General features: G+C 41.0%; 1 pseudogene; it reads right to left on the bottom strand.

The window, feature by feature from the left end:
• Positions 1-4,417: 4,417 nt before the first annotated feature.
• Positions 4,418-5,596, bottom strand: LOC113912610 (annotated as a pseudogene).
• Positions 5,597-13,995: the final 8,399 nt, after the last annotated feature.

Genomic DNA, 13,995 nt, shown 5'->3' with positions numbered 1-13,995 from the left:
CCTGGGGAGCCATCTGGTCTTAGGCTTTTGTTTGTTGGGAGATATTTGATGACTGCTTCAATTTCCTTAGTAGTTATAGGTCTGTTCAGGTTTTCTATTTCTTCCTGTTTCAATTTTGGTAGTTGATACATCTCTAGGAATGCACCCATTTCTTCCAGGTTATCTAATTTGCTGGCATAGAGTTGCTCATAATATATTCTTATAATTGTTTGTATTTCTTTGGTGTTGGTTGTGATTTCTCCTCTTTCATTCATGATTTTCTTGATTTGGGTCATTTCTCTTTTCTTTTGGATAAGTCTGGCCAGGGGTTTATCAATCTTGTTAATTCTTTCAAAGAACCAGCTCCTAGTTGTGTTGATCTGTTCTACTGTTCTTTTGGTTTCTAGTTCATTGATTTCTGCTCTGATCTTTATGATTTCTCTTCTCCTGCTGGGTTTAGGCTTTATTTGCTGTTTTTTTCTCTAGCTCCTTTAGGTGTAGGGTTAGGTTGTGTATTTGAGACCTTTCTTGTTTCTTGAGAAAGGCTTGTATTGCTATATACTTTCCTCTCAGGACCGCCTTTGCTGTATCCCAAAGATTTTGAACAGTTGTGTTTTCATTTTCATTGGTTTCCATGAATTTTTTTATTTCTTCTTTAATTTCCTGGTTGACCCATTCATTCTTTAGTAGGATGCTCTTTAGCCTCCATGTATTTGAATTCTTTCTGACTTTCCTCTTGTGATTGAGTTCTAGTTTCAAAGCATTGTGGTCTGAAAATATGCAGGGAATAATCCCAATCTTTTGGTACCAGTTGAGACCTGATTTGTGACCTAGGATGTGATCAACTCTGGAGAATGTTCCATGGGCACTAGAGAAGAATGTGTATTCCGTTGCTTTGGGATGGTATGTTCTGAATACATCTGTGAAGTCCATTTGGTCCAGTGTGTCATTTAAAGTCTTTATTTCCTTGTTGATCTTTTGCTTAGATGATCTGTCCATTTCAGTGAGGGGGTTGTTAAATACAATACTATTATTGTATTGTTTTCAGTGTGTTTCTTTGCTTTTGTTATTAATTACCTTATATAATTGGCTGCTCCCATGTTAAAGGCATAGATATTTACAATTGTTAGATCTTCTTGTTGAATAGACCCTTTAAGTAGGATATAGTGTCTTTCTTCATCTCTTATTACAGTCTTTGGCTTAAAATCTAATTTGTCTGATATAAGGATTGCCATCCCAGCTTTCTTTTGTTGTCCATTAGCATGGTAAATGGTTTTCCACCCCCTCACTTTCAATGTGGGGGTCTCTTTGGGTCTAAAATGAGTCTATTGCAGACAGCATATCGATGGGTCTTGTTTTTTAATCCAATCTGATAACCTGTGTCTTTTGATTGGGGCATTTAGCCCATTTACATTCAGGGTAACTATTGAAAGATATGGATTTAGTGCCATTGTATTGCCTGTACGGTGACTGTTACTGTATATTATCTGTGTTCCTTTCTGATCTATGCTGCTTTTAGGCTTTCTCTTTGCTTAGAGGACCCCTTTCAATATTTCTTGTAGGGCTGGTTCCGTGTTTGCAAATTCCTTTAGTTTTTGTTTGTCCTGGAAGCTTTTTAATCTCTCCTTCTATTTTCAGTGACAGCCTAGCTGGATATAGTATTCTTGGCTGCATATTTTTCTCATTTAGTGCTCTGAAGATATCATGCCAGTCCTTTCTGGCCTGCCAGGTCTCTGTGGATAGGTCTGTTGCCAGTCTAATGTTTCTACCATTATAGGTTACGTATCTCCCGAGCTGCTTTCAGGATTTTCTTTTTGTCTCTGAGACTCGTAAGTTTTACTATTAGATGTTGGGGTGTTGACCTATTTTTATTGATTTTGAGAGGGGTTCTCTGTGCCTCCTGGATTTTGATGTTTGTTTCCTTCCTCACATTAGGGAAGTTTTCTGCTATAATTTGCTGCAATATACCTTCTGCCCCTCTCTCTCTTCTTCTTCTGGGATCCCAATTATTCTAATGTTGTTTCGTCTTATCATATCGCTTATCTCTCGAATTCTGCCCTCATGATCCTGTAGTTGTTTACCTCTCTTTTTCTCAGCCTCTTATTTTCCATCATTTGGTCTTCTATATCTCTGATTCTCTCTTCTGCCTCACTTATCCTAGCAGTTAGTGCCCCCATTTTTGATTGCACCTCATTAATAGCCTTTTTGATTTAGATTTGGTTAGATTTTAATTCTTTTATTTCTCCAGAAAGAGTTTCTCTAATAAGTTCCACCGTTTTTTCAAGCCCAGGTAGTAGCTTTAAAGTCATGATTCCGAACTGTAGGTCCAACATCATACTAATGTCTGTATTGTGTAGGTCACTGGCAGATGGTACTACCTCTTGTTCTATTTGCTGAGGTGATTTTTTTTTGTCTTGTCATTTTGTCCAGAGGAGAATAGATGAATGAGAGAATAAAATGCTAACAGGTTTACAACCTCCCCTGCAAATATACTCTATACAAATCAGAAAAGACCTGAAACCAGGGGAAAGGAAAGGGAAAGAAAGAAAAAAGAAAGAGAAAAAAAGAAAAAGAGAAAGATAAAAACAAACAAAAACAGAACAAAACAAAACAAAACAAAAAACAGAATATGATCAAATATGATCAGGCCAGTGCATAGATCAGTGCCACACAGTAGATTTTGGGTGTATTTTGGTCTGTTAGGAGAAAGTGCCTCCTAAAATTTTAAAGGAAGAAAGACTTATATATGTACAAAATAAGGGTTGATACAATGAAGGGATGGAAGATGACTGTAAAGATGAAAATTATAAAAGATTTTATAAAAGGAATTGATAAGAAGTTGTTTGAAAAAAGAAAGGAAGATTTAAAAAAAAAAGAAAAGAAAGAAAGGGAGAGAATGTGATCAGGCAGGAGACTAGAACAAAGCCATACACTAGTGATTTAGGGTATATTTTGATCTGTTAGAGGAAACTGTATCTCAAAATTTTAAAGAGAGAACAACTTATAGATATGCCAAAAATAAGGGTAACTACTATGAAGGAATAAAATATGACTCTAAAAATGAAAAATAAAAAACGTTTTTTTTTTTTAAAAGTGATTGATAAGATGTTGGTTGAAAAAGGGAAAAAGAAAAATTAAAAAAAAAGTTAAAAAAATTAACTTTGAAAAACTAATGAATCATGGTAAAAAAAGCCATGAATTCTCTGTGCAGTATTCCCCTAGTGCTGGAGTTCTCCCATTCTCCTTGATCGGTAAACTTGGTCTTGGCTTGCTGGCTGTTCGTGCTGATCTTCTGGGGGAGGGGCCTGTTGCCGTGGTTCCCAAATGTCTTTGCCGGAGGCGGAATTGCCCCGCCCTTGTCGGTCTGGGCTAAGCAATCTGCTCCGGTTTGCCCTCGGGAGCTTTTGTTCCCTGAAAGCTCTCGGTACAGCTTTGGAGGACCAGAGTGAAAATGGTGGCCTCCCAATCTCCATCCGGAAGAGCTGAGAACTCAGGGCCCTGCTCCTCAGTGTGCCCCCAGAGAAAAGCAGTCACTCCCGTCTCCCTGGTCTCCGGCCGCACTCAGTGTTCACCTGGCCTGTGACCGAGTGTTTCTATCTCTGGCACCCGACTCGGTGTGGAGTCTCCAAACCAAGCAGATCCCTGCGGTGCACTCCTGCGCCGCTCCTCCCGGGGGAGGAAGGGGAGTCTCCCCAGCTCTGCCGCTTGTTGGGTCCCTGCTGGAGGAGCAGTGGCCTGACTGGGCCGCGGATCACAGTTTATGGGCACCCCGAGCTGAGAGCCCGCGCCTCGGCTCCATCTCTGCAGCCGGCGTCCCCGCTTTAATATCTGGGAGCTCTGCCACACTCAGGCACCCCCGGTCTTTCTGTGACCCCGAGGGTCCTGAGACCACACTGTTCCGCGAGGATTCCACCCCCAGCTTAACCATTGGAGCGACGTCCCTCAGCGGAGCCGACTTCTAAAAGTTCTGATTTTGTGCTCCGCGGCTCTATCACTTGCCGGAAGCGGCCGTCGGAGGCCCCTCCCTCGCCGTCTATCCTCCTGAATATCGCCTCGGATTCACTTCTCCACACGTCCTACCTTCCAGAAAGTGATCACTTTTCTGTTCAGAGAGTTGTTGCTACTCTTTTCTTTGATCTCCTGTTGAGTTCATAGGTGTTCAGAATGGTTTGATCCCTATCCAGCTGAATTCCTGAGACCAGACGAAATCCCAGTCTCCTACTCCTCTGCCATCTTGCTCCGCCCCCCTTTATTTTTGTTTTTAAAGTAAGCATTTACAGCTATAATTATTTTTTTTAAATTATATTTGACATTTTTATTTTAGGCTGCATAAACAAAAACAAGCAAACAAACAATAACAACAAAAAAACTTGAAATAGGCTTGTCAAATGATGTAAAATCATCCTTTCCAGGGGAGCAGAAGGTAGACCATCCTGCTTCACTGCTGCTTGCACTCTGCTGGGTTTTGATCCTTCTTTGAGTCATAGTCTGGATTATTTTCCTTGTCTCTTTCTTCTTCCCCTTCCTCATCTGCTTCTTCACCTTCTTCATCATAATCATCATCATCTTCGATAGTTTCTCCAGTAAAGTATAACACTGATCTTGGGGTTATATGCTCACGTAAAAAGTGACCAATTTCAAAGTCTGCAGCAAGGATAGCTTCAGCAGCATCATCCATATCTCCACTCTCAGGAACTTCAGGAGGGGCAAAAAAATTAACGAAAGAGTCACTGGAAACTGTTTTGGTCACAGTACAAACGGTCCCACGTCCCTTGTGTTTCTGCTTCTTAATGGTTTTCAAAGAGACATTCTTTCCTTTTTTCCAATATATCTGTCACCCTGTACAACCCATAATTTTTGGTCCATTGAAAGAAAAGGGATCAGAATCATCTGGTTCTGACCTCATCTTTCATGATTGTCAACACTTCATTTGTGAAATATTCATTGGGTTCAAACTGAAATTCTAAGACAAAACTCATGGGCTGGCCAGCATCTGAGAACTTCACTTAGTATCTTTCAAGTGCTTCAAAATAGGTTTATCATGTTCCTGAACCATATCAATGAGCAAGTCAACGTTCTTAAAAGCAGTCAACCAGAATTCAGGAATTCTCTTGGGGTCTTCTTTTTCTTCATCCTATTTCTCATCTTCAATCATGGCTTTTTCTTTCAGCTCCTCTGAAATTTCATCCTCCTCATCTGGTTTCCATTCACATTCTTCTTCCATAGGTTCATAAATTGCATTAATGATCTCAAATCGCTTATCAAATAGAGGCTGATAGAGAACAGCATACTTTCTTTCAAGATCATGAACTTCCTCATAGAATTTGCCTTCTATCTGTGCACATATAACTTGAAGATTTTTGAGAGCATTCACTCGTCTTTTAACTACTCTAGGCAAGCTTTCAATGTATCCTGTTGGTGTTTCTACCAGTCCACCAAGGCTTTCTTGAAGGGTTGCAAAAATCTGAGGATTTTGCATCATCTGAACAGTCAGCTGACATGCTTTGATTTTTGTTTCTTCACCAGTTTCTTCTTCTACTTCTTCAACATCATCCAAATCTTGATCAAGTTCAGATTGTTCTTTGTTGTCAGTGTCTGCCATGTTGTAAGAACTCCAAATATCGGTGGCCAGCATGGGGAGCCAGGTGGTCAGAACTGTGCAGGCAGTGACTCAGGGCAGTGGCGGGAGGAGCAGGAGGCCTAATTATTTAAGTTTTTTAAAAGATTTTATTTATTTGTCAGAGAGAGAGAGAGAGCACAAGCAGGGGGAGCAGCAGGCAGAGGGAAAAGCAGGCTTCCTGCTGAGCAAGGAGCCCACTGCGGGATTCAATCCCAGGACCCTGAGATCATGACCTGAGCTGAAGGCAGACGCTTAACTGACTGAACCACCCAGGCCTCCCTATTTATGATTTTTTTAAAAGATTTTATTTATTTATTTGACAGAGACAGAGAATGCACAAGCAGGGGCAGTGGCAGGCAGAGGGAGAGGGAGAAGCAGACTCCCTGCTTGGCAGGGAGCCCAATGTGGGGCTCAATCTCAGGATCCTGGGATCATGACCTGAGCCAAAAGCAGACGCTTAACTGACTGAGCCGCCCACGTATCCCTACTTATGTTTTTTTCTGATACTTGCCATCCTATTGGGCATGAAGTAGTGTCTTGTGGTTTTGATTTATACGGTCTGAATGATTAGTGATGTTGAGCATCTTTTCATGTGCTTATTGGCCATTTCCATATCTTCTTTGGAGAAATGTCTAGCAAGTTCTTTGCTCATTTTTGATTTGGGGTGTTTATTTTTGTTGTTGTTGAGTTTTAGGAGTTCTATATGTATTCTAGATTTAATCCTTTATCAGATGTATTTGCAAATATTTTCTCCCTTTCTATGGGTCTCCTTTTCACTCATGTTAATGTCCTTTAAGGTGCAAAAGTTTTAAATTTTGAACAAATTCAATTTATCTTATTTTTCTTTTGTTGAATTTGCTTTTGGAGTCATATCCAAGAAATCATTGCCAAATCCAATGTCCAAATGAAGTTTTCCTCTAAAGGTTTTATGGTTTTAGTTTTTACCTTTAGGTCTTTAATCCATTTGGAGTTAATTTTTGCATATTGTGTAAGGTACAGGTCCAACTTCATTCTTTTGCATGTGGATATCCAGTTTTCCCAGCACCATTTGTTGAAAAGGACAAGATTTTCTTTTGAATGTAGCAGAAAACATGTTACCTCTGAGGTTCTCAAACTTTCCCAGGTCAGGACACCCTTAGCATCTTAATAAATTTTTTTTTATGGTGCATTGAGTCCAAAAGAAATACTTAACAATCTCACTCATTGAATAGTTAGGTCTGAACAAACTAATATGTATTCATTCCTGAACAACTTAGCCACTTGAAAAAAAATACTACACATAAATTGAAAGAAAAAATACTATTTTGATTTTATTCTTAAATAACACAACTACTTCCTAATGCAGTGTGTGTTGGGTGATGCATAACATCTCAGACCTTGGAATCTGACTGGATACTGGAATCAGATGGTGCCCTCATTTCCTGTTCACATTGGTCTTTGTGTGGTGTTTGCTTTCTGTCTCTATAATTGTGGAGAACTCACCCTTGCAGAGATATGATGTCGCTGAATGTAAGTAGTGTGGTCTGATATTGGAACTGTGAACTATTTTAAGCTAATAGTTCACATGGTGTCTGAAAGATGTCTGGCATCTCTGTGCTTGCCTTGAGCATGGCACCCTGTGAATTTGCTGTGGCATCTCAGCATTTGGTACAGTTTGGGCATGCTATCTTAGCTGATACAACTTCTTTAACTTTGATGACCTTCCCACCTCCACCTCTCCCTTAGCCAGCTGCTCTGATGACCACCCTAGTTCTTGTCCTGACCTAGAAGATATTTACCTTTTACTCCTCTATTCTACTCTTTAATACCCTGATCACATTCTCCTGTCATCTATCTCACATTCTTTCTTCTGATTGCTACTTTTACTTCATGAAAATCTCAAAGTTCTTCACTTTTCCCCTTCCCGCCAATCCATCAACTTCTTTTTGCTTGAGCATTTCCCCATCTAGCCCATCAGTCAACATCTCTACTTATGTTCCCAGCCCACTGAACATTACAAGCTCCATGGAAATTGGGGTTAGTAATCTCTAACATCATTAAGACCCTAAACATTACCTGAAGATCTTTTATATAAGTTCTTCATGGCTATCCCAAGATGATCTCCAACTTTCCCCTCATTTCTCAAAGTCCCCACTATAATGCCTTCAGCCTCGTGATTAGTGGGCTCCATGAACTTTATTGAGGAAACAAAAATCATTACCCTCATGATAGAACTCCCTTAGCTCTCTCCACCTGTCACCCATAAACATCTCCATCTCTACTCAGACATCTTCCTGTCCTCATGGTTCAGTAAAGGAGGGTCCCTTGCATCTGTCAAGGAGAGTCCCGCCACCTCTGTTCACATGCCCCCTTTGTCCCTGAGGATGCACACTTCACCTTCTCTACCTGCTGTCTGCTCCGGCAAGCCAAGCCCTTGCCCTCTGGCTTCTGATGCGGGTTTGGCCAATGGACTCTGTCAGGAGACTGGGGAGTGGAAGGAGGAGAAGGTCTGTTGATTGAGCCCCCTGCCACCTCCGTGACCAGCCCTGGGTTGACAGTGGCTGCTTGTCTCTGTCAAGGCACAGTTCCTGCTGGATGGTCCGCTCTTAGAGCTGGGACACTTTTTCCTCTGGTCCCTTCAGGCCACAGGTGGCAGTGGCTTCTGCTACTAGGCCAGGAGTGCTCTGCTCTTCCCCTTTGGTTACTCGCTGTCCACACCCTGGTAAACAGGTCCTTCATTGAGCTCTCTTTGAACACCTGTTTTGAGTATGGCATCTGTTTCCTGTTGGGACCCTGGGATACAGATCCACCCTCATACTTCTTTATGACAATTCTTTCTAGAAGATGCCGTTCTCTGGCTGGTGATCATGCTGATGATAAACTAATAATAATATACCAATAACAATGATTTATTAACCAGTTTTGACATTCTAGGTGCCATGACAATAGTTTAGCATGTGTGATCTTATTTAAATACTGAAACTGCTGCCATCTGTTCACAGCCCCCTTTTACAGATGTGGGACTCGAGATTGACCAAGGATAAGCAATTTCCCCAAGATCACACACTAAAAGTGGCAGAGTTGGAATTTGAGCCCAAGACTGTGAGGGACTCACCTGTTAGACACCTAACCACAAGGGCACATGTCCTCATTATCAGTCCAGATGGGTTGTCATGAATTCCTAAAAGCAAAGAAGAGACCAGGAAAAAGTCCAACATGGTTTGCAGTGTCAAACTGATGTTACTATTTTGGGGGTTTAAATTTGGTATTTGAGTCCCTTGGTTTATGAGGAATGCAAAGCAGCCAGCTCTGGAGTTGCAGCTTATTCCATCAGCGTCGTGCTGCAGAGCTGGAGTGCAGTGGGGACAAAACGTTTGTGGCAGTGAGCAGGGATGAGAGGGGAGGACTGCACAGGGACAGTAAGTCTAAACACAACCTTCTTGCTCCTCATTCCATCAGGGAAAGGAGCATTTGTATGTCACGGGGACTGACTTTTAGGTTAAGCTCTGCTCCACCCTGCCATGGAAAACATTCATGGCCCTTCAGTGAAGTGCTTTCTTCATGAGGGACTGAGTGATACCAGAAAACATTAGGAAAGTTCTCCAAGAGAACAACTATTGTGCTCTGTGTAAGAAAACAACTCTAGTGGTGCCCCCTGGGTGCCTCCTCTCTTCTCACACTGCAGCCACTCTTTACTCTGGTCACCAAACATGTGGCCGTTTCTCCCCCGCAAAGCAATTCTCTGCCACACCAGCTGGGTGTCCTACAACTTAACTCAATTCTGACACTATCCATCCAGAGATAGTGTGGATCCCACAGGTTAAGGGCTCAGGCCCACAGAACTGCTCCCACCCCACTCCAGATGCCAATCACAAGCAGCAGGTGCCCAGGTCACCCACAACTTTTGCCCGACTTGGCTGTAAACCCCAGGTTCCCAAGATCCCCTCCTTCAGTTTAATGAATTTGCTACAGTGGCTCCCAAAACTCAGGGAAACACTTACTTACGTTTAGCAGTTTATTAAACATGTGATAAAGGATACAGATGAGTAGCCACATGAAGAGATATGTAGGGGGAAGTCTGGGAGGGTCCTGAGTGCAGGAGGCTCTATCCTTGTGGAGTTGGGGAAGGTCATCCTCCAGGTGTGGATGTGTTCAGCAATCTGGAAGCTCTCTGAAGCCCATACTGTTGAGATTTGAGGGAGGCTTCCTCATGTAGGCATAATCAATTATCAACTCCATTTCTAGCCCCTCTCCCTCTCTGAAGGACAGGGGATAGGGCTGAAAATAGCAAGCTTCTAATCATGGCTTGGTCTTTCTAGTGACCAGCCCCCATCCAGGAGCCACCCAGGGGCCCAAACAGAGTCACTTCATTAGAATAAAAGTTGCTTCTAGTGCTCTTAGGAAATTACAAGGGTTTTAGGAGCTCTGCACCAGGAACCAGGGGCAGACGCCAATATACATATTTTCTATCATCTCAGATTCTCTCACCTAGAAAATGGTTAATATTCCAAAGTCTCTTTTGGAGCCTCTACAGAATGCTGTCCGTTCTCAGGTAGATTGAATGATGGGTGGGGATGTACTGGTGAGAAAGAGTGAAATATAAACATTTTTTCTTGATTTTCTTTTCAAGATGTTGGGGGTAATTAGGCTGGGAAGAATGTAAGTGGAGATAAACATAATCCTCATTCTTGCCTTGACCTCTAGCTTTGGCCAGTGCTTGGATAATGAACACATATCTAGTAACTGTGATTCAAATAAATCCTTTCTCAGTACTCGGCCTTGAAATCCAATGATTTCCTCCTGAATCTAAGCATCGCTTTCAGAGATAACACAAGGGGAGTCCAGCAAATGCATAATTTAGATTCTTCCACAGAACATCTGCTAAGTTTCTATCTTTTGCTATTCTGGGGAAATGGGCTGGATACGTCAGAAAGATCCGAGAGTTCTAGAGCCAGTTCTGAGCAGCTTGCCCTTGGCTTCCTCTCCTATTGCCCTCATCTACCTTCTGGCCCCCATCAGAGGTACTTTGTGAGCAAAAGGCAACTGGCTGAAGAGGATAGTCCTTCTCCAAGCCTCAGAGAGCCCCAGAGGTCCAGAATTCTTTTACCTGTCAGAGCTATGTGGTTTCCTATTCTACTTTTGTTAGGTCTTCACTTTCTCTTCTGCCATCTCGACTCTATGGCTTTGGGATTTATTTATACCTAAGAATAGGGGAAGAAAGGAGAAATGTGGCTCTATCATTGTGCACTACTGTTCCATTTATTTACCACCTACAGTGTGAATATGTGTGGTTTATCATGGTTACCAATCTTAAATCTTTTGAACTTAACAGGAACTTAGTAGAATAGACTGTACTGGGAGCCATTATTCCATAATTTTTTCTTTTAATTATTTTTCCCCCAAAATGGAGAGATTCTGAAAGAAGACTTTCCCAAGAATTGAGTTTCTAACTTACTCCTCATCCATTTCAAAGCATTTTTTTTATTTTCCCATTAGATCATAGGAGTGTTGCTTTCTTTCTTAGCCTCTCAGATTTCTGAAGTTGAGGGAAGAAAGTCTGAAAAAGGGAAAGCCAGTGTTCTCTGAGTAACAGCAAGAAGGAAGTGATTTTCTTCATGCCAGAGGGCAGTACTGTGGTGAGTAGCGACTCTTTCTCAATGTCACACTGCTCTTATGGGGGCAGCTTGCTCTAGTAGCCTTAAATTATCCACTTGAATGGTAAATAAAATAAAATAAAATAAAATGAAGCAAAATAAAATAATAAAAATCTTCCATCCTGTGTCACTCTATATCAGTGTTGTTTAATCTCTGTAGAAGTAAATTCTTGAAATCTAAATACTTTCCGGTATGAGGTTTCTTGGCAGAAATACTTCTGATGGCCTTGTGTTTTTTAAGGCCTAACTAGAAGCATGCCAAACCTTTTTTTCTAAGTATCTTGTAAAATGTGCAATCCTTTGTTAGAAGGCTTTTTGTTTATTTGTTTGTTTGTTTATTTTAAGCCCAGAAGCTCTTCTATCACTTTTGCTGGAATCACCTGGGATATACCTGTAAAAAAATCAGAATCCTGGGCCCCACCCCAAACCTACTAAATTGGAATGTCTGAGTTGAAGCCAAGGAATCTGCATTTCTAACTTGTTCCCTGTGTTTGAGAACCTTGGTTCTAAATCACATATATGCTAATTCCAGAGCAAAAAATTCTCAATCTGGGCCTAGACCATTATTTCTCAACCCAGGTTGTATTTTAGAATCACCTGGAGTGTTTAAAATATAAGATGTCTGGGTCTCACCCACCAACAACAGAACCTTGGTGGAGGTGGGATAGTGGCGGTAGGATTTTTTTTTTTCTTTTTTTAGCTTCTCCCAGTGTTTCTAATGTGTAGCCACAGTTAGAATTTCTGAGCTAAACCTAGAGGCCTAAGAATTGCTTTCAGGATGTTTGTCAATAAACTTGCTGAAATGGCATAATATACAAAAATTGGAGTGACTGCCCGGCTCACGGCAAATTCCTCCTCTCCACAGAGTAGGAATCCAGTAGCCGGGGGCCATTGACCCAGCTGAGATGCCAACCCAAGCCGAGTTCGTCAGTATCTTTGCCTTGGAAGTATTTTTTGTTCTTAATTTTTTTTCATTTTTATTTTTCCTTTACTAGACAGTTTCTCAAAATAAACATCACTTTATTTTTTTTCTTGTAATAAAAATAATGCATTAGTAGGGATAAATCTAGACAATACAAAATGTGTAAAGCAAAAATGAAAATTACCTTCATCCAGAGAGAAATCTTATTAACATTTTGATGAGTGCCCTTCCACATTTTTTCTATGCATATATAAAAAATATGATTGTGTACATACTATATTGTACTCTTTTTTATTAAACATAACATATTGTGGGCATTTTTCTTTATAATGAATATTGATCTTCATGATTATTTTTAAATCCATATAGCAGCATTCCACTGCATGGCTTTACCATAATGTATTTAATGAATTTTCTACTGAGAATTGAAAAAAGATACTTTCCATTTTTTCCCTGTTGTGAATAATGCCATCATGAACATATTTGTACATTAAACTTTGTATGCCTTTCCAGTTATTTCCTTGGGATAAATTGACAGAAGTAAGATTGTTGGGTAGAGGGTATGCACATTAAAAAACTGATTACATATTACCAAATTACCCCCTTTTGCAACTGATCTTCCACGGCTACCATCATAGCCTGAGAGTGCGCTCTTCCGTGCATTACCAATACCAGCATTAGCAATCTTAAAATTATGCCAAACTGGTAGGCAAAAATTATACTATTTATTATTTAATTACTTTGATTACCTGATAGGGGAAGCCCTGATCAAATTCTCAGAGAGAAAATTTCCCTTGAGCCATGGAAGCCACTAGGGCTCAGTCCCACATTGGGGAAATAACAAGTGAGAGTCTGACAAAGGCTAAGATGACACCCTACTTACTATTATTTTTTAGGTGTCTGCTTTTAAGGTCTCTACAGTGAAATTCCTGGCTGTTTTGATTTTCAGTTCCCCTTTTGGTCCCAAATATGTAAATTAACTTGAGAAGAATCTGGAAAAATCTTGAAGAACGTACTGCCCTTCCATCCCCCTCACCTCAGGGTGAAGTATCATGAAACAGTGTCTGGCTCTTCAGTTTACTACGTTACTGTGTCACTTAACTTTGGTCCTTACACTTCCGGCTTCAAATTTTTTTTTCTCAAAAACATTTTTTTTTAAGATTTTATTTATTTGAGATAGAGAGTGAGCAAGAGCATGAGCAGGGGTGGGACGGGCAGAGGGAGAGGGAGAAGCAGTCTCCCCGCTGAGCAGGGAGCCTGATGTGGGACTTGATCCCAGAACCCTGGGATCATGACCTGAGCCCAAAGCAGATGCTTAAGCAACTGAGTCACTGAGGCGCCCCTCAAAAACGTTCTCTTGCTTATCCAACAGTGGTTTTATTCCTTTTTTCCCACCCATTCTGTTTTTTGTTTAGGTAATATTTTTTGTTGTTGTTTTTTGAGGTAATATCCACACACCACAAATTTAACCATTAGCTATTTTAAAGTCTACAATTAGGTGGCCTTCAGTACATTCATGGTGGTGTACACCCATCCCATCTAGCTAGTTCCAAGACCCTTCTGTCACCCCAAAAGGGAGCCCCATATCTCGTCACTCCCCATTCCTTTACGTGTGGCTCCTTTGCCAGCCTGACAAATGAGCTTAGGTATGGACAGTCAAAAGAAATGATCGAACAGCGAACACTTTTCTTGTGGGGTGTGAATCTCAGCCAGGAATGCAAAAATCACCTTTTAGGATGGATAGCATTAAAAAAAAAAAGGACAAACCAGAAAAGAAGTGCTGGTGAAGCTGTGGAGAAATCGGAACGCTTGGGTACTGCCGGTGGGAATGTAAAGTTGTG

The sequence above is a fragment of the Zalophus californianus genome, chromosome 4 (assembly GCF_009762305.2).
Source record: "Zalophus californianus isolate mZalCal1 chromosome 4, mZalCal1.pri.v2, whole genome shotgun sequence".
In the NCBI taxonomy this organism is placed as follows: Eukaryota; Metazoa; Chordata; class Mammalia; order Carnivora; family Otariidae; genus Zalophus; species Zalophus californianus.
The sequence above is the reverse complement of the archived record's forward strand: the minus strand, read 5'-3'. Positions and strand labels throughout refer to the sequence as shown.